Source organism: Lineus longissimus, chromosome 16 (genome assembly GCF_910592395.1).
Source record: "Lineus longissimus chromosome 16, tnLinLong1.2, whole genome shotgun sequence".
NCBI lineage: Eukaryota > Metazoa > Nemertea > Pilidiophora > Heteronemertea > Lineidae > Lineus > Lineus longissimus.
In genome coordinates this window covers 11,932,816-11,953,151 of record NC_088323.1, presented here as the reverse complement: position 1 = coordinate 11,953,151, position 20,336 = coordinate 11,932,816, and the positions used below count along the sequence as shown (strand labels likewise).

At 42.6% G+C, this 20,336-nt stretch overlaps 1 long non-coding RNA gene across 1 annotated transcript; it reads left to right on the top strand.

Annotated features, from left to right (window-relative positions):
• Positions 1-1,280: 1,280 nt before the first annotated feature.
• On the top strand, positions 1,281-4,564 carry LOC135500513 (uncharacterized). The gene is made up of 2 exons (XR_010449460.1): positions 1,281-1,577; positions 3,597-4,564. It is a non-coding gene; the product is annotated as an uncharacterized LOC135500513 (long non-coding RNA).
• The last annotated feature ends 15,772 nt before the right edge of the window (positions 4,565-20,336 follow it).

Here is a 20,336-nt window from a genome sequence, read left to right as displayed (position 1 = left end):
TATATGATTACTACAAACCTAATGCAAATCTAAAACATTCATACGGGCTGGTTTTGCGAATAGATGGATACCTTTGTTTACAAAATGACGTCACTCTGACGTCACGCATAACTTAAAAGATACTTCGTTGCTATAGTTCATCATTATCCCACTGTAGCGCAATGTCTGTTTAGTTCCACCCCTAGCTGAAAGGTGGGGCAGCCTGATTTGGATCGTGGGATATGTACGTTATAAGCCACTAATACCAATCGTGGATATACCACTATTGTTTGCGGAGAATGCACTGCAAGATGACGGGACCTGTGAACGTATTGGGCTGCGTGAGATAGTTAATATCGTGAGTGAGGCTTGGGAAGCTGTACCTCCGCAAAAATTGAGAGTGGATTCGAGTCGGCCTTGTTCAGGGCAGCCCCAATTGACGCCGGTGTGACAGCGGATATAGTCCCCCTGGAGTCATAGTCCGGTAGCATTGTATTTGATCAATTAAGCAGCATGATCTATTGTACCGCTAACCCTAACCAAAACATTCAGCAATGCGGGCTTTTGTTACACGGACTATCAGCCCTAGGACTACTATCCCTTGCACACCGGACCACTGCAGGAGCTAGACCAAGAGGAGGAGGAAATTGGGCTTGAGTTTGTCAACATTCTGGAGGAGGAAATAGAAATGGACTGAATTTATTGCGACTCAGCATTGGTGGTACGGATTTTTAACCAGGTTTTCGAAGAAATACCTGGTTATTAAATTACCGAAAGTGCCGGGCGGTCGGGCGGTCGGGCGGTCAGGCGGTCGGGCGGTCGGGCGGTCGTTGTTCTCTTGTGACACTGATTACTTTAAAACGACTGGAGATTTTCTGTTGAATCTTTTTTTGTATACTGCTGGTAAGTAGACGTTGGTTCCTTTCGAAATCCAACTCGATTTGATTCATGGTTTAGCCACCAGAGGGCGCTTTGTGAAAAAACAAAATCTACCATAAGTCCCTTTGTAAGGGTGGGTTTCTCACCAGATTTTTATGGTAGGCTTTACAGGTGATGGCACACCATATATCACACGATTTTTTTATTTCATCAATTTTTTAGTCCTATAGGTGGCGTGTTATGAAAAACTCGTATTGATTCTCGTCACACTGATAACTTTGAAACGACTGGAGATTTTCTTTTGATTTTCCCTTTTAGCCATTGACACCCTTTAGAACTCCTGAACAGACCAAGTGTGGGTTCCGCAGGATGAGCGATTTGGCCACTAGGTGGCACAGAGCGAAATTTTCCAAAAACTGTTCCAGAAGCTGATTTCTCCCAATTCTTTAAGTTGGGGATCATGAAACAAATCTGATCATAGAGAGCAAAGCTTTCTCTTTCATTATCAATAAGCGTAGTTCATGAATTTTGCACCAGGTTGTGTTACTAGCGCAATTTAGTGAGCACCCCATCGGGGGGCATTTTAAATTTTGCGCGAGTTATCCCACGTGCAGTCCCACGTGAAGCCAACGTCACGTCTCGGAGTCTGCGCAGTTCAGAAGCAAGGAGACAGTGCCGGAGAACGCTTCGTGTCTAGCTATTATACGCAGATACAAGAGGTAAGTTCTCATCGAATTCACAACTTCATGGGCGATTTTGGCTGCCTGTGTTATTGCAGGTATTGATGAAACATTAGGGAAGGCTTGGATTGTTCAATTGATTAAGATTGATTTGAGAAATAGTTTGTCGACGATCGTTGAAAGATGATCCAAAATGCAGCTTGGTCTAACGACGTACGGTAACTCAACTGCGTAGTTGCATTCCGGCTTTTTAGGTGGTCAAAACTTGGGTCCTGAGACTTGTGCAGATCTGCAATTTAAAATCTAGGGGGTGGGGGGGGGGGGGGGGGGGGCGAGATGGGTCTTAAGTTCATGTCTTCTCAGTTCCCAGAATTAGTGTCAGATTTCATAGAAATCGCGGCTTAAATTGACGCCGCCGATCCAGAGTTGTAGAACGCTTTTCACGGGTCTCGATGAATAATTTATGCGTCATACTTCTTTAAACCAATGAAATAAAAGCCCGCGTAAAAATGTTGTCAATGGGATTCCTTATTTGGTCACGCTACTCATTCATGTAGGAAGACAGTTGCCGGCTTGAACCGAGATCGTATGGTAGGCCTACCCGTTCTTTGTTTTTACTGTTCCGTTAGCACCTATTTTCACACGAATAAAAGTAAGATATGGATTAAATCTGGACATCATATAAAGGCCATACCAATGACTTTTTTCAACGTTTCACAGTCAGTTACAAGGCCATACCAATGATATTTTTTATTATTTCCAGTCATGTTAGAATCCATGGCCCTTGGGCACAGCAATAGATATTGGTGTCTTGTTCTTACCATTGCACATAAGGCCATACCAATGAATGCGTTTTATTGTTTCTTGTCCCAGTCAGTTAGAATCCATTAGTCCTTTGGTCACATCAATGGATATTGGTTTCTTGTCCCAACCATAGCAGATAAGGCCATACCAATGTGTTTTTTTATCGTTTCTTGTCCCAGTCATGTTAGAATCCATGGCCCTTGGGCACAGCAATAGATATTGGTGTCTTGTCCTTACCATTGCACATAAGGCCATACCAATGAATGTTTTTTATTGTTTCTTGTTCCAGTCAGTTAGAATCCATTAGTCCTTTGGTCACATCAATGGATATTGGTTTCTCGTCCCTAGCATAGCAGATAAGGCCATACCAATGATATTTTTTATTGTTTCTTGTCCCAGACATGTTAGAATCCATGGCCCTATGGCACAGCAATAGATATTGGTGTCTTGTCCTTACCATTGCACATAAGGCCATACCAATGAATGTGTTTTATTGTTTCTTGTCCCAGTCAGTTAGAATCCATTAGTCCTTTGGTCACATCAATGGATATTGGTTTCTTGTCCCCACCATAGCAGATAAGGCCATGCCAATGATATTTTTTATTGTTTCTTGTCCCAGTCATATTAGAATACATGGCCCTTGGGCACAGCAATAGATATTGGTGTCTTGTCCTTACCATTGCACATAAGGCCATACCAATGAATGTTTTTTATTGTTTCTTGTCCCAGTCAGTTAGAATCCATTAGTCCTTTGGTCACACCAATGGATGGATATTGGTTTCTTGTCCCTACCATAGCAGATAAGGCCATACCAATGATATTTTTTATTGTTTCTTGTCCCAGTCATGTTAGAATCCATGGCCCTTGGGCACAGCAATAGATATTGGTACACTTTAACTCCTTTCTTTAGATATATAATCATGCCAAAACTGAAGAAAACATCAAATACTATGAAAGCACACCGTCATGCCATTTATATAGCTGAAAAGAGACAGGTCAGTTCATTCATCTCAAATCATAACTATGACATGACTCATCCTTACAATATTTCATTCTCAACTTCATCTTTAAACACAAAAATGAGATGATGATATAGATGACAGCTTAAAGTCCTTTTTTTCCAACCATCCACTTCCTCAACTCCTCTTCCACCAATAGCACTGTCAACCATTTTTTCCAAGACAATTCACTATCATCCCTGACCTCGCACACACCTTCATCAAATCCATTGTACAATTTCTTTTTTCTTTCCAGAACTACAAGAAAGTTGAATATTTTGTAGGCAACACTGATATCACTGATGATGTCATCATGGCAGCCATGAACCTTATGCATCTTTATGCAAATCGCCTCAAATACGAAGGACATATCGGTTACTATTCTCCAGCAGAGTTGCACTTTCTATCTCAAAGTGAAGATTCTAACAAACGTCCACCACCAATACCAGCAGACAAGGACTCAATATTAATCCATCCTCTAAAAAACCATTGGAGTACATCATACTATCATTCTACGTCTAAAAGAATTTACATCTACGATTCTTTAATGTCCTCGGAACATTTGCAACGAACATTCCTCCAGTTATGCCTTGTCTACAACCAGATAAACAATGATAATGTGGAATATGTTGATGTGACGCAACAATCAAGTGACCCTATTTGTGGCATCATGGCCATAGCCTTTGCATTCTCATGTCTTCTTGGATTGAACCCGAAAAAAAAAAATTATGATACATATTGGAAATACTAACAGTCGTTCATTCACGGGATGCCACCTCCAAGCACTAATCACCACTGTTTCCATAAACATGAAGATGTCCACCCCCTCGGATTTATACTGAAATCTTCACTGGCTGAAATCAGCATCACGGTACAACAATTCATCACGGTACAACAGTTCAGGTATATACTAGTACTCTCAAGAGAGTCTTGCTACTTATATAGCCATACATATGCAATGAAGACTACAGCCATCTTCATCATGCACGATTTACTTACAGTAAGGTACTTGCTGTTACACTTCAGTTCAGTTCATTCTCAATGTTTTCAGACTCGATGAATAATTGAGAAATGACACACATTCTAATATACTAGTACACAAAATGCATCAATGATTAAATACAGATGCTTGTAGTCTTCATCATATATCTATGCCTGTATAACTTCAGTTATGCTAACTCCATGAAGGTACTGTAATTTCTAAATAAAAACTTCTCATATACAGCTTTGAAATTAACTTCTTCTTCTTGACTGCATAAAAATCATTCCCACAACCATTTTCAACCTGAACACTTCTTACTTCATATTGCACATCTTTTCAACTCTCCCAACCCTTCCTATTCCATATTGCAAACTAAACAAACATATAATTTTCGAAAACCTGGGTATTTGCCACGCCCAGCGTGCATCTTGTTCCGATTCGAAGGTGAACATTTTTTTGAACCATCCTGTACGTATAATGACACTTTCCTTCAACTGAATCAGTCGATAGGCCTGATCATCGAAGGGATGTTCATTTCATGTTTCGTCATATTAGGTCTGTCTCATAACAGAACGTAAGGGACGGACGGGAACCAAAATCAACGTCCATGGACGCGTAGTAGGATTAATCTAATAGGCCTTCACATGTCACGTGGAGTACGTTTGCGTTCCAAGTTCTGAATGGAGGCCGGCCATATAACAATGATCTTTGCACTGAATAATTGCATTCAATGGCAATAGACCGCCCATATGGGAAGGTTCATGTAATTTTCCTTTATTATGCGTATAGCCTTATCCCTGTGGTGACATGATTAGACACGCATTGAAAATGGTCAATGAAATATCATTCCTTTGTCAGAAATTGAATTGATTATTGATAACATTTAATTGCCATGGTTTCTGTTGGCCAGCAGTCGCTTGGCCTCACGCTACTTTCACCATGGAGAGAATTAGGATGTTTTTGTTCGCTGCTCCGCCGCCCATACCACCGCCACCAGTTTTGCTTACACCAGCATTTCATAATTTAGAAGTGCGTCCGCCTCCGTTGCCTCCAAGACTTGATGAAGTTCTCACCAATCAACCAAATGGTCCACACGGTGGTAACGACGTCTTTACCAGGATTAGAAACCACCAGATGGACTTTTGGTATCTATCAGGTGAGACAGTGGCCTCATTCCAGCACCTCGTAGAGGACATTACGCCCCTTCTGGAAAACAGGCCAGGACGGTACCGAGATTATTTGCTGTCGGTGGAGAACCGTTTACTACTTTTTTTCTATTGGATCAAGAAATATCCGGACATTGTTGCGATGAGTGCAATGTTTGATATCAGCAAGCAATCTGTTTGCAGGGAACTTTATTTTATGACAGATGTTTTGTGGACTTATTTTCAAGACGGTATAACATGGCCGACCGATGAAGAGTGGGAACAACTGCGGGGCAACTGGGGTACTATTCCAGATGCTGTTGGGGCGATAGATGGAACGGTACACGCAATCGAGATCCCAAAGACTGAGGATCCCCACCTTATCATAGTCATAACTTGTTACTGTTACTCAGCCACAGTCCAACAATGAACCGCTTTCTTTTGCATAGTAACTACTTAGATAAAAAAAGCCCTGGTGGTAATGCTCCTGTAACCAATAGCATCAAAGTTAACAAGCATGGTACGTTGAATTAGGTACTTCTTAGGTTCCCGTCTGTCCCTTACGTTCTATAATGAGACAGACCTATTAGGTCTTTGAGACAGACCTATTAGGTCTGTCTCATGATAGAACGTTAGGACGTACTTCTTAGGTTCCCGTCTGTCCCTTACGTTCTATAATGAGACAGACCTATTAGGTCTGTCTCATTATAGGTCTGTCTCATTATAGAACGTTAGGGACGGACGGGAACCAAAATCAACGTCCATGGACGCGTAGTAGGATTAATCTAATAGGCCTTCACATGTCACGTGGAGCACGTTTGCGTTCCAAGTTCTGAATGGAGGCCGGCCATGTAACAATGATCTTTGCACTGGATAATTGCATTCAATGGCAATAGACCGCCCATATGGGAAGGTTCATGTAGTTTTCCTTTATCATGCATCTAGCTTTATCCCTGTGGTGACATGATTAGACACGCATTGAAAATGGTCAATAAAATATCATTCCTTTGTCCGAAATTGAATTGATTATTGATAACATTTAATTGCCATGGTTTGTGTTGGCCAGCAGTCGCTTGGCCTCACGCTACTTTCATCATGGAGAGAATTAGGATGATTTTGTTCGCTGCTCCGCCGCCCATACCACCGCCCATACCACCGCCCATACCACCGCCCATACCACCGCCACCAGTTTTGCTTACACCAGCATTTCATATTTTAGAAGTGCGTCCGCCTCCGTTGCCTCAAAGACTTGATGAAGTTCTCACCAATCAACCAAATGGTCCATACGGTGGTAACGACGTCTTTACCAGATTTATAAACCACCAGATGGACTTTTGGTGTCTATCAGGTGAGACAGTGGCCTCTTTCCAGCACCTCGTAGAGGACATTACTCCCCTTCTGGAAAACAGGCCAGGACGGTACCGAGATCATTTGCTGTCGGTGGAGAACCGTTCACTACTTTTTTTCTATTGGATCAAGAAATATCCGGACATTGCTGCGATGAGTGCAATGTTTGATATCAGCAAGCAATCTGTTTGCAGGGAACTTTATTTTATGACAGATGTTTTGTGGACTTATTTTCAAGACGGTATAACATGGCCGACCGATGAAGAGTGGGAACAACTGCGGGGCAACTGGGATACTCTTCCAGATGCTGTTGGGGCGATAGATGGAACGGTACACGCAATCGAGATCCCAGAGACTGAGGATCCCCACCTGTTCTACAGTGGCCATGTCCACAAATATTGTATCAGCACTCAGGTCATTATCGACAATTGTGGAATGAGTTGTGCTCCCCTTGAATAATCGGTATATGGAAGTGGCCCCTTTGTTACTGTGCTACTGTTGTGTGGGGTGCGGGTGCATTTGTGGAGGGGGGGGGGTATACGATACATGTACTAACTCAGCAATTTATCTTGCAATAACTTCTCTTATCCTTCGTCGGAGTTGTTTTGCGGTTCGCCTAGCGTATAATGCCCTTGTGCGTTCCGGCAAACGGTTGACATTTTGCCGGATGTGGCCTAGAATGCGAACATAATTATTTCTATGTCGCTGGTACCCTTCCCGGAGAAGGGCCATCTCCTCCATGCGAACAAGCACTCTATCACACATGACTGTTCGTTCACTTCGACAACACTGTACTAAAAATCGCGCTAAAACTAGACCCATATCATAGTCATAACTTGTTACTGTTACTCAGCCACTGTCCAACAATGGACCGGTTTCTTTTGCATAGTAACTGCTTAGATAATAAAAAGGCACTCAATTTGGTTAATACGAGCCAACCAGGCTTTTATCAATAATTTATCGCTTGTCTATAACAAGGCCTATTCGGTAACATCGGTAACATCGATTTCCCTTCATTGACAGTTAACCAACGCTGGTTGTCAAAAAGCTATTGTATGTATAGGTGGGCGTTCCTAGTGTGCTTTGGTGACCACCAATCAGAAGAAGGACCTTACATATGTATTCATCACAGCAGCGCAGCCCTGGTGGTAATGCTCGTGTAACCAATAGCATCAAAGTTAACAAGCATGGTACGTTGAATTAGGTACTTCTTAGGTTCCCGTCTGTCCCTAACGTTCTATCATGAGACAGACCTGATAGAACGTTAGGGACAGACGGGAACCTAAGAAGTACCTAATTCAACGTACCATGCTTGTTAACTTTGATGCTATTGGTTACACGAGCATTACCACCAGGGCTGCGCTGCTGTGATGAATACATATGTAAGGTCCTTCTTCTGATTGGTGGTCACCAAAGCACACCAGGAACGCCCACCTACCCATACAATAGCTTTTTGACAACCAGCGTTGGTTAACTGTCAATGAAGGGAAATCGATGTTACCGATGTTACCGAATAGGCCTTGTTATAGACAAGCGATAAATTATTGATAAAAGCCTGGTTGGCTCGTATTAACCAAATTGAGTGCCTTTTTATTATCTAAGCAGTTACTATGCAAAAGAAACCGGTCCATTGTTAGACAGTGGCTGAGTAACAGTAACAAGTTATGACTATGATATGGGTCTAGTTTTAGCGCGATTTTTAGTACAGTGTTGTCGAAGTGAACGAACAGTCATGTGTGATAGAGTGCTTGTTGGCATGGAGGAGATGGCCCTTCTCCGGGAAGGGTACCAGCGACATAGAAATAATTATGTTCGCATTCTAGGCCACATCCGGCAAAATGTCAACCGTTTGCCGGAACGCACAAGGGCATTATACGCTAGGCGAACCGCAAAACAACTCCGACGAAGGATAAGAGAAGTTATTGCAAGATAAATTGCTGAGTTAGTACATGTATCGTATACCCCCCCCCCCCCCCCCACAAATGCACCCGCACCCCACACAACAGTAGCACAGTAACAAAGGGGCCACTTCCATATACCGATTATTCAAGGGGAGCACAACTCATTCCACAATTGTCGATAATGACCTGAGTGCTGATACAATATTTGTGGACATGGCCACTGTAGAACAGGTGGGGATCCTCAGTCTCTGGGATCTCGATTGCGTGTACCGTTCCATCTATCGCCCCAACAGCATCTGGAAGAGTATCCCAGTTGCCCCGCAGTTGTTCCCACTCTTCATCGGTCGGCCATGTTATACCGTCTTGAAAATAAGTCCACAAAACATCTGTCATAAAATAAAGTTCCCTGCAAACAGATTGCTTGCTGATATCAAACATTGCACTCATCGCAGCAATGTCCGGATATTTCTTGATCCAATAGAAAAAAAGTAGTGAACGGTTCTCCACCGACAGCAAATGATCTCGGTACCGTCCTGGCCTGTTTTCCAGAAGGGGCGTAATGTCCTCTACGAGGTGCTGGAAAGAGGCCACTGTCTCACCTGATAGACACCAAAAGTCCATCTGGTGGTTTCTAAATCTGGTAAAGACGTCGTTACCACCGTATGGACCATTTGGTTGATTGGTGAGAACTTCATCAAGTCTTTGAGGCAACGGAGGCGGACGCACTTCTAAATTATGAAATGCTGGTGTAAGCAAAACTGGTGGCGGTGGTATGGGCGGTGGTATGGGCGGTGGTATGGGCGGCGGAGCAGCGAACAAAAACATCCTAATTCTCTCCATGGTGAAAGTAGCGTGAGGCCAAGCGACTGCTGGCCAACACAAACCATGGCAATTAAATGTTATCAATAATCAATTCAATTTCGGACAAAGGAATGATATTTTATTGACCATTTTCAATGCGTGTCTAATCATGTCACCACAGGGATAAAGCTAGATGCATGATAAAGGAAAATTACATGAACCTTCCCATATGGGCGGTCTATTGCCATTGAATGCAATTATCCAGTGCAAAGATCATTGTTACATGGCCGGCCTCCATTCAGAACTTGGAACGCAAACGTGGTCCACGTGACATGTGAAGGCCTATTAGATTAATCCTACTACGCGTCCATGGACGTTGATTTTGGTTCCCGTCCGTCCCTAACGTTCTATAATGAGACAGACCTAGTAGGTCTGTCTCATTATAGAACGTTAGGGACAGACGGGAACCTATGAAGCACCTAATTCAACGTACCATGCTTGTTAACTTTGATGCTATTGGTTACACGAACATTACCACCAGGGCTGCGCTGCTGTGATGAATACATATGTAAGGTCCTTCTTCTGATTGGTGGTCACCAAAGCACATTAGGAACGCCCACCTATACATACAATAGCTTTTTGACAACGTGCGTTGGTTAACTGACAATGAAGGGAAATCGACGTACCGATGTTACCGAATAGGCCTTGTTATAGACAAGCGGTCAATTATTGATAAAAGCCTGGTTGGCTCGTATTAACCAAATTGAGTGTCTTTTTTATCTAAGTAGTTACTATGCAAAAGAAAGCGGTTCATTGTTGGACTGTGGCTGAGTAACAGTAACAAGTTATGACTATGATAAGGTGGGGATCCTCAGTCTTTGGGATCTCGATTGCGTGTATCGTTCCATCTATCGCCCCAACAGCATCTGGAATAGTATCCCAGTTGCCCCGCAGTTGTTCCCACTCTTCATCGGTCGGCCATGTTATACCGTCTTGAAAATAAGTCCACAAAACATCTGTCATAAAATAAAGTTCCCTGCAAACAGATTGCTTGCTGATATCAAACATTGCACTCATCGCAACAATGTCTAGATATTTCTTGATCCAATAGAAAAAAAGTAGTAAACGGTTCTCCACCGACAGCAAATGATCTCGGTACCGTCCTGGCCTGTTTTCCAGAAGGGGCGTAATGTCCTCTACGAGGTGCTGGAAAGAGGCCACTGTCTCACCTGATAGATACCAAAAGTCCATCTGGTGGTTTCTAATCCTGGTAAAGACGTCGTTACCACCGTATGGACCATTTGGTTGATTGGTGAGAACTTCATCAAGTCTTGGAGGCAACGGAGGCGGACGCACTTCTAAATTATGAAATGTTGGTGTAAGCAAAACTGGTGGCGGTGGTATGGGCGGCGGAGCAGCGAACAAAAACATCCTAATTCTCTCCATGGTGAAAGTAGCGTGAGGCCAAGCGACTGCTTGCCAACACAAACCATGGCAATTAAATGTTATCAATAATCAATTCAATTTCGGACAAAGGAATGATATTTTATTGACCATTTTCAATGCGTGTCTAATCATGTCACCACAGGGATAAGGCTAGACGCATAATAAAGGAAAATTACATGAACCTTCCCATATGGGCGGTCTATTGCCATTGAATGCAATTATTCAGTGCAAAGATCATTGTTATATGGCCGGCCTCCATTCAGAACTTGGAACGCAAACGTACTCCACGTGACATGTGAAGGCATATTAGATTAATCCTACTACGCGTCCATGGACGTTGATTTTGGTTCCCGTCCGTCCCTTACGTTCTGTTATGAGACAGACCTATCAGGCCTTTTAGCACGGTGCGAGTTCGAACCGGATCGAGGAAGGTTTGCTTATTTTTTGCACGCTGATAGAAACTGGCCACAATGACCAAAGGCTCATTTGTGCGTGTAGAAAATATCCGAACCTTCCTCGATCCGTTTCGAACCCGCACAATGTAAAAAGGCCTTTTGACTATGGACAATCTGATCAATAACGCTACCCGTCGAGAAATGTGTCAGTTACACCGATGAACACCGTTGTGCGTAAATCAAACGGTCGGCAAATGATCTGCTTGGACCCGCAGCCGCTCAACGAAGCACTTATGAGAGAGCACTACAAACTACCTACACTTGATGACATCCTGCCTATGCTCAGTGAGGCAAAGATGTTTAGTAAAGTCGATGTGAAAAATGCTTTCTGGCATGTACGGTAGGATACTGAATCCAGCTTGCTGACTACTATGATCACACCATTTGGTAGATATAGGTGGTGCCGCCTACCATTTGGATTGAAAGTCAGCAGTGAGATTTTTCAGAAGAGGCTTACGGAAGCTCTGAGTGGACTCGAAGGTGTCTTCACGATCGCTGACGACATCACGGTCGCCGGATGTGAAGCATCACAATCTGAGGCCCTCAAGGACAATGATGTCAAGCTGGCACGACTGTACAGGCGTTGTGATGATAGGCATATTGTACTGAATGAGGAAAAGAAAGAAATCGGTAAAACGGAAATGATTTTCCATGGGCATTGCTTCACGGACAGCGGAGTGAAGCCTGATGAGAGCAAAATTGAGGCAATCGGAAAGATACCGGCTCTAACTGACGTAGCTGGGGTTAAGCGATTTTGTGGCATGGTGAACCTTTCCAATGACTTGGGTCCTATCCGAGCTCTCACCAAGAAAGAGACTGAATGGCATTGGTCCACCGCCTGTGACCAAGCTTTCGAAACGGTGGAACAAAAACTGACTGTTGCTCCAGTGTTGGCCTACTTTGATGCCAAGAAAGAAGTTAAGATTCAGACGGATAGTAGTAAGGATGGTATTGGCGCAGTTTTGCTACAAGATGGACGCCCAGTGGACTATGCTTCGCGATCTCTTTCGAATGCTCAGAGATCTTGGGCGCAACTAGAGAAAGAACTGTTGTCAGTTTGTTTTGGGCTTGAGCGTTTCGATCAATATACATGTACTTACTTATGGGACGAAAGTCATTGTTGAAAACGATCACAAACCTTTGGCTGCAATCTTGAAAAAGCCACTAAGTCAAGCGCCAAAGCGTTTACAAGCATTACTGATGCGTCTGCATAGGTATGATGTGGAGTTTCATTTCCTCAAAGGAACTGAACTGATAATCGCGGATACGCTTAGCCGCGCCTTCATTGACTCTGGTACTCAGGATGAGAGGCCGAGGGTAATGAACATTAATTACTTCCCACGTATTTCTGATACGAGATTGGAAGAGGTACGTCATGCCACTTCCTGCGATCCTACGATGCAAAAGCTGATGTCGTTGATCAAAAATGGCTGGCCTGAAACAAAGCAGGACACTCCCTATGAAGCCAGGCCATACTTCGATTCCAGGGACACTCTTAGCTGTGAAGCTGGTATCATTCTCAAAGGAGAAGCCATCGTTGTCCCTGCTGGTTTACGTGCAGATATGAAATCTCGTATTCATGCCGCTCACCTTGGATACAACAGCATGATCCGTCGAGCTCGTGGCCTTGTTTTCTGGCCAGGATTAACTCATGATATCCAGCAAATGGTTGCCACCTGTGAGCCATGTCAAGAACTTAGGGCCCGTAGCCCTAAGGAGCCGCTTATTCCTCAGGACGATGGTCAAGGACCATGGGATAAAGTAGCGAGTGATATATTTGAAATTGATGGTCGTTAGCATCTAGTTACGATTGTTTTCTACTCCAACTTCCTAGAAGTGGATTATTTGCCAAATATCACTAGTGCGCAGGTGATATCAGTGATGAAAAAGCATTTCGCACGTTATGGCATACCGCGCGTGTTGCACACTGATTCTGGGTCCCAACTTACGTCAGGTGAATTCCGAAAATTCACCAAGTATTACGGTATCGTTCATGTGGAATCTTCGCCGGGCCACCACTCAGCCAACGGAAAAGCGGAAGCAGCTGTGAAAGTGGCCAAACATTTGCTAATCAAGGCTAAAAAGACAAAAACTGATCCGTACATTGCACTACTGGAGCTACGCAATACTCCGAGAGAGGACACTGGGCTTAGCCCTGCTCAGATGTTTTTTGGATTCAATACACGTTAGGTTATTCCGGACGCTAGTGCAATGCACCAAAGTTGTGAAAAAGCTGTGTCGAGTGATGGGCGTAAAAAACGAAAGGTTACGATGAAACGCAGCCATGATAAGAAAGCTACTGAGTTGCCTAAGCTTTCTACTGGTCAAAGCGTGTTTTTTTAACATAGGGAAAAGGAGCGCTGGATTTTGGGGAAGATCATTGATGAACTTGGTGAAAGGACCTATTTGGTCAGAGGGAGAAACCGGGTGCAAATGAGATCTACTGCTGTAGAGGTATCAGAAACTGCTCCAAGCGCTGCTCCTCCTCCCCATGTTCCACAGTTGCCTGAGAGGCCAGTCTTGAACAAGGGGGCTGTACCCCAGAGTAACATTTCTCTTGGCACTCCTAGTGTAAATGCGAATCCCAGTGTACTGTTGCATAATGGTGGTAGTTCTGTAAACCGCCAGAATCCGGCAGGTGTTTCAGAGGGATCAGGTGAACCAAGCGTGGCAGTGGCTCCTAATTTGTCTCCACCACCACTGAGATGTAGTTCGAGAATGACAAGTGAGCCAAAGTACCTGCAGGATTATGTGAGGCCTCAGTCAGTCAAAAACCTATTGCCTCAGCTCGTCTAAAAGCTGTATTTGTCAATTTCAGAGACATTCTCATTTCTGATAAGTTAGTTGATGGACTTTTCATAGATCATGTATGTTTCTTGTTTTTCGTGTCATATTCTACCATGTTCTAGTAGTTTTGAAACCAATTCACTTTTTTTGTAAACAGTTGGTTTTAAAGTAAGTTACTACTATGTGTAATCAGCATTATTTAGTGTTAACGAGTTCTTGTCTAAAAAGGGATGTTGCGTATTGATGATTGCCGGTCACAATCACGTGTCTTCGGCTAGTAAGAGTGGGTCGCGGCCCAACCAGAATGTTGTTGTTGTGAGTGTAAGATGTAACTACGAGACTGCGAATAAAGCTTCATCTCCAAAGTTAAATTGTCCGAGTTATAGCCACCTCAAGACCCACGAAACAATCTAGTTGGCACTTCTTGCCTCAAAGCCCTGTGTCGGAGACCGTTACACGTGGGAACGACGTCTATTGCCGAATATCATCGAATTTTCGAACATGCGTAGCAACGGTCAAATTCCTATATTTTATGATAAAACAGTCCACTCATATTCGCAATGGCCTTGACATCTGACAATGAAAGAAACTGGCCTATTGAATGCCCCGTCAGTAAAAAGATATATGTAACAGGATTTGATGCTTCTATCTGTTTCACAAGTCGAAAGTGTTTGCTGTTATCAAATATAATGGTGATCACATTGTTGTCTAAATGCAAGACAGATTTTTAGCTAGACTTAAGTCCCAAGAACTATGGTGAGGTCATATAGGTAGGGTATTTCCCGAGGAACACTCGGGCAGAGTTCGACTGTAACCCGAGGTTGGACTCGGTCGGGTCGAGCTCCAGTCGAACTTCATTTTTTCCGCGGGTACCGACCCGAGTGACGTCATATCTGACCTAGTTAGCTACTCAGGCTCAACCCTCGATGGCATGAGCGTTGAACTCAGCAGACTCGACAAAAACCACGTGACAAAATGGCGGCCTCGAAAACGTAAGGGATAAATTCGTGATTTTTACATTGTTATATCCAATATTGTGTACCCCTGTAATAACGTTGTTGATAAATATTGATAGCTGTACCACCGACATGTTCGGAAACCAGATCGGGATAAAGTTCGGTCAAAAGTGTCTCGAACACCCCCCTTCCAACTCTGAAGTGGGCTCTGAAGTCCTGCAAACTGAATTGCGGGATAACATTTTCTGCAAATCCAGTTATTTTGGGCACCCATTTCCTTCTGGCGAACAAACATAGTGTCCATAAATGTTCTTGACTTGTCAGTTCTACATCTATTGTACTACTGGGAAAAATGAAAAGTCTAAAAGTCTAAAAATTCGTATATTGCCGCTATATCCGCCATGTTTAAACAAACCAAATCAACCCGAACCGACTCGACTGCGTTCGCGTGCTACCCCTACTCGACATGCGCATTTAAGGCATGATGTCATCGCCTGAGGAACTCTAAGCCGACCCTAGAGTTACAGTCGAACTCAGCCTCGGGGAACCCCGGCTGTCCTCTGCCTCAACTGGTTCGAACTTGAGGATATGTCCCCCCTGTCTCTGCCCTTCACGGACAAGAAGGGCATGGGGAGTTTTTTGTGTTTTTCCGGCAAAAATAACTTCCAGAAGGATCGTTAATTCTCCAAAGATCAGTGAGATTCTTGTAATCACTATTGCAACTTTGTAAGATGGGGAGGGCGCAGAGGGTAAAAAAAATTGTAAAACACTTGTAGAGCAGGAACGGGCCATTGTTTTAATGTATGGAAAGTTCTTACCAAAAATCAACAATTTTAATCTGTCAATATCCATGTTCATTTTCTTCTGTTTCAAAAATGGAAGTCAAGCATTGGTGTGGGTAGTAGAAGGCCGAGAGCATGAGCTCTTTATAGTGGCGAATTGAGATAATCCAGGACCTCCGGACTTTCATTCTATGATGGTACCACAAGTCCCTTATATGCTGTATGAACTCTGTTCATCATATTTCCCATGGTTTGACCTAATCACATTTGAGATTATTCAGCACTTTTACATTGTGCATAAAAGTCACGATTTCACAATGGCCAGTTGTGCAATCTACTATTACAAGTAGTTCTATAAAATTTGTGGTGCGCCTATGGTGGTATGTTCAAAACACAGAAGAAAACATTTATAAAAAAACAGAAGCTAATTACTGAAATACATGGAGATAGATTTTTTTTAATAAAAAATGATCAATGATAATCTCAATGTGGAATTTTATTATGTTCAATTCAAAAATGGAGGTCAAGAGTTGCTGTAGGAGGACTGCCCGAAGGTCGATCTTAGTTAAGATAACCCAGCACTTCCGACCTACTCTGAAGGGTAGTATCACAGGTCCGTTATATGTGTTTGATTTTTGTGTGACTTTTTTGCTGTGGTTTGACCTAGACACGATTGTGATTATTCAGCACATCCAGTGATTTCACAATCAGTAGTGCTGCCATCGAACTGTTAGTTGGGTCACTAAACTCGAGGCTTATTTCTATTTCTAGGCCGATGATGGTGAGGGTTTTTTTTGTTTTAAGGGAAAAATTGATTCCAGAAGGACCGTTAATTCTACAAAGATCAGTGAGATACTTCTGATTGCGGAGATTGCCAATTCTTCATCACTAATGCAACTTTATAAGATGTGGAGGACGCAGAGGGTAGAAAATGTCCCAAAAATGATAAAACACTTGTATAACAGGACTGGGCCATTGTTTTAATGTATGCAAAGTTCTTACAACAAATAGAAGGAAAGTACCGAAATACATGTAGATTCGCCCCGAAGTGGTCACAATTACCTCATATAAGTTTGGCTTAAAATGTTTTCAGTTCAACAAAAATTAATATGAATTTAACTGAAATAACGCAGTACATCTAGTTATACTTAAAATCTCCTGAATCTCTGGTGACATTTCATTAACTATAGTGGGATTTTGTTTGAATATTTTGTTTCCGAAGATTCCCGAATAGCACATTTCGGTGAAGTATTTAAGTTGAGCAGTCGCTGTATAATTAGTACAAAATGATTCCAGTTAAGGAGTGCTCTATTAACCTTAGTTTCAGTTAAACTTAAAAAAATAAAAGAACAATAATGGCAGCAGCCAGGCAGGCAAGATAAAGTTACACAAATGTGCCAATAGGGGTCTCTCACATCTCACAGTACGTCGAAATGATTCACGCTTGTACGAGGAATATCTTCAGTGCTGAATCTAACATGACCCAGGGCCCTTAAGGCCTCCATACACTGCATGACAAAAGTCATTTTGTGGCTTGTTTCCAAAAAAATGTTGCACTGTTGTTACGAAGTATGTCCCGCCTTGTTGAAAGTTGTATAACGTTAACCACAAAAGTCAATAGGTGTGCAGATGATTACGACTATTGTGACCGTGTTTCAGGTGGCCGCTCCAGCTTCAAACTCTGGAGTCATCTTTTACAAAAGTCATTCAGTGTGTATTCACTCAGTGACCTTTGTGGGCATGTTTACCCCTGTGGAAAGCCTGTGGAAAGCTGTGGACAGCTGAATTGAATATGTTCAATTTTTGGAGACCTGTTGCTCATGGGACAGGAAGATGGCTACGTGGTATTTAGAAAAAAAACATCAAGATTTTGTGATCTTTGGGGGTGCAAGAATGTCTTTTCAACGTCAAGTCCCCTCTGTACCACGATAGGAACGAAAAGAGGAAAAAGATAGCCAAAATCGCTACTGGATTGGACACCACCGGTAAGGTTCACATTGGTAATGTTGGTAAATATGCCCCGACCAATTTCAATACACGTTTACCCAAGAAATAAATGAACAAAATATATTAATATCCAGTTTAATATTATTTGCTTGGAAGACAATACAAGAAAATTGGATGTAAACCCTGTGATATGGATTGAAATTCATCCACTACTTATGAATCTATGTTGGTCGTTTAAATTAGAATGAGGACAGAGCAAATCGCACGCGGAGCCACTTCCCTTTGCGTGGTACACAGGCTACAGTCCTATAGTCCAAAGATTCTGAGGCAAAATGTAAATCTCATTCATGTTGATTATACTTGAATGCTTGTACTGTTTTAATACCCGCCGTTGTTTATGCTAGCAGCAGATGACGCAATCAAGAAAATCGCATTCGTCTCGTTCGTCTTCGCCGAATGATGACAATGAGAGACAGACATACCGATGCGACCAGTTCGGTGTCTGCCATGGTTATGAAGTTTGACGTCGGTGTAGAAGAGTTTTGGTCATTGTTAACGTGGAATGTCATGAATGTGTAGTGACCAGTCAACAACTGTGGAAAGTCACAAAAATATTTGTGGCAAATGGTGATTTCTGTGGCCTGTCGGGATCATTTTGTAGCAAATGTGTGCTACATTATTGACTATTGTCGAGTGTCACCTGGAAACATATGTCGTAGTTGCGTTTTGCACGTCCACATGTCTATCAGTGTGTGGAGAAATTTCGACTTCTGTGGAATGTCACCAGAATGTCTTTTGTCGAAGGTGACTTTTGTAGCAGCTGATTTCTACTTTTGTCATGTAGTGTATGAAGGCCTTTACTTTGTATATTAGTCACCGGAAGATGGCCAAATTAGCCCTCTGCTCCTGCCTGTAGTCCCCTTTATTAAAGGCTTAACTATGGCGGGCGGTTACGGTCTGCTCAACTGTTAATATATAGTGTTCAACAATAGTTCCTTTTTGATTTGTGTTCAACACATAATATATCACTTCGTGGTCTAATATCAGTTTGCGTTGATTACAACGCCCACTCATCGACCACGTGATGTTCAGCTGGTACTCCAACTGGTCGAACAGCCGGGAAATGATATGTGTTGTACACAAATCAAAAAAGAATTATTGTTGAACACTATCATTAATAGTTGAACAGTATATATTAAATGTGACCATAACCACCCGCCATACTTAACTGAAAATAATATCAGTTCAACTGAAATAGGGCAATTGTGACCGAATCGGATCGCCATAGGTAAGTGATCCTTCTTTTGAGCATGACCTGGCATTGTTATCCTTATTGCAAGGTTCAACTCCTCTTTTGGCCATTTTTTCTGGTTCCAAGGTCTCGGCAGTGAATGCGCGCAAGATGAACTTGGGTGGGAAACACTAGCCTACACGGCTCAAATGGGAGGACATACTTATGTCTTCGACAAGACCGTGAAGGGAATGGAGGCCATGAAGGAAATGGAGGCCGTGAAGGGAATGGAGGCTGTGACAGTGGAAAAGCGTGAATATGTATTGAATATAAATGTCAACGTTGCCGTTTCTCACATTGCGAATGAAATGTCCTGGGGACATTGTGCTCAGCTGGGAATGAATCAAATGAGGCGTGGAGGTTTTTGACGTTTTTGACGATGACCTTGAATGTTAACAGTGATTGAGTGGCTGGATGGAAGGTAAAGGCAGATGAAATGTCTGCATAAGTTTAAAGGACAGGAGACGATGCCGATCCACGGGCCTACTAGGCCTATGTCTACAAACCAAAATTCTTAAAGACTACAAAAATATGACAAATCGTGGCACAAATTAGGCAGACTACTGTTGAACTATTGTATAATTTAGTTATAGTTTACAAATAGAATGGAGCAAATAGACAGATAGAAATCAGACCCATTTGGTCAAGTCATATGTAACCTTGGGTAAACAATTTTCAATCAATAATCTCTTAAATGGATTTTACAAACTTGTGACCTACTTATAACTGAAATGCAGGTCACATCGACCTATTTTTGGTCAACATGTAGAGAGGCCAAATAGGTGTCTACAGGCCAAATTTGAAGAGTCTACAACAAGTACATGTAATAACGAAACATGCCACCTTCGATGATTTTAGAGTTTGGCTTCTATGACCATGACAACTATGTCAAATCAAAAGCATGTATATTATGTCATGAACTCTTATCAGATGTATGTATCCACAGTACAAATTTCATGATTCTAGCAGTCAGCGTTAATGAGATATTGACAACATAAGGTTTTCAAAGATGGCCACCTGGAGCCCGGAAAGTAGGTCAAATTGCAATTGTCAAGTCATGTTGTCATAAGACATCCACACACCAACTTAAAACTTTCTAGACTCAATGGTGAGCAAACGTGCCACCATTGTTGACGGACGGACAGACGAGAGACAC